The following is a 1,305-nucleotide window of genomic DNA, read 5'->3' on the forward strand; positions in this document are numbered from 1 at the left end:
TAGGTATCGTGTGTTCATAACCCTCCAGCACTGAATGATCACAAAATACATAAACAATGATTAAAACCGCGGTATAAAATCATAGTTAAAAGACCCAATACATAAGACATTTGAATAAATATTTAAGAAACATGAATTGGAAGATAGGAATGTATTAAACATAAGAGGACAACATATTTACATAGTTTAATTCTTAACTAGATGATTTAGCATAAAACCAATTTAATATGACTTGGGTAATTTGAATTTAAAACATAAAGCAACCTAACTTACTTGAGAAGGCATGTTTACATTGCCTGAATTCAAATTTCTAAGAAGATGTGGATTAAATTAATGATTTATGTGGTTAATTCCTTAAAAGAAGGTTAATATCCATACTTGAAAAAAGGAAATTTTTAGGGCTCAACGGGTGAAAGGAACACGTTGATGAACACATCACATACCTTAAAGTTCTTGGCTTAGTGAAGTAAACTTGACCTTTGAGACTTGGTAAATGATCCAGGGAAGTAATTTTGTTCTTGAGAATGGAAATAGGAATTTTATGTTGTTTAATTTATGGGAAAGAGAGGAAAAGTAATGCCCTTTAGAGTTAAATGTCATGGGTTGAGAGTTATAAGGGGGAAAATACCAAAAAAACCATTAGAAACATTTTAGAAGTCATTTGGAAGCTGTCCCAACGTGATTGGATATGACTCGTATGCTCTGGGTATGGGTCGTACCTTGAGTTTTCATCAGGAACCCAAATTTCGAACCCTACTATTATGGGTACGACTCCTCCTGACGACTCATATATTCTGGGTATGGTTCATGATCAGGAGTCATACCATACTGAAAACATTAACAGTGCTTAGTAATTTATCCATAACTTTTCACCCCAATATCAAATTAAGGAAATATTGGTATCGTTGGAAAGATAATTCAATCATCGATCTATTGGTCATTTGTTATCTTAGAAATTCCTAGTATAATAGAAGTTATGATCATTTGAATATGAATTTAGTTATATTATTCATAAGAACTCAATTTCTAAGGGATGTTTTAACTAGGTCATGATTTAGGAGCTATTTAAGGATTTAATATATGTCTAAGTAACTTATAAAGCTATCAAAACATTAGGTTTGATCGTTGGATCCTTCACTAATCACGATATAAGTCATAACTTATGACTCATAAAAAGCCATACAACTAGCACTTATCCTCTAGTAAGCTGGAAAAAACTCATCTCACCTCACTCTGACTTGGTTACAACTTACCATGTACGAATCGTATGATCACTTTATGACTTCAAACGTTTAAGTCATACCT

This window comes from Capsicum annuum, unplaced genomic scaffold (assembly GCF_002878395.1).
Source record: "Capsicum annuum cultivar UCD-10X-F1 unplaced genomic scaffold, UCD10Xv1.1 ctg5355, whole genome shotgun sequence".
Lineage (NCBI taxonomy): Eukaryota > Viridiplantae > Streptophyta > Magnoliopsida > Solanales > Solanaceae > Capsicum > Capsicum annuum.